Here is a 284-nt window from a genome sequence, read left to right on the forward strand (position 1 = left end):
CCGCCGGCAGCGGAGCCGGCTGTGCCCGGGCGGGGTCCCCAGGGCGTTGCCCCCTGCCCGTCCCGGCCGGGGTTTGGGGGATGGGGCTCGCCTCCAGCTCCTTCACCCCCCAGTGCTGCATCCCCCCAAACCTGGGGTCTTGTGGCGGCTCGGGCCGAACCCGACCCTGGAACCGCTCGGGAGCGGTCGCTGCTGTCCCGGGTGCCGCTGGCCTGGGGCGGGGGGGTTGCCGGGGGGCTGGGGCACTTTGGAGGTTTGGGGACCTTCAGTGTGTTCAAGGCCCA

Source organism: Chelonoidis abingdonii, chromosome 19 (assembly GCF_003597395.2).
Source record: "Chelonoidis abingdonii isolate Lonesome George chromosome 19, CheloAbing_2.0, whole genome shotgun sequence".
Classification (NCBI taxonomy): Eukaryota; Metazoa; Chordata; order Testudines; family Testudinidae; genus Chelonoidis; species Chelonoidis abingdonii.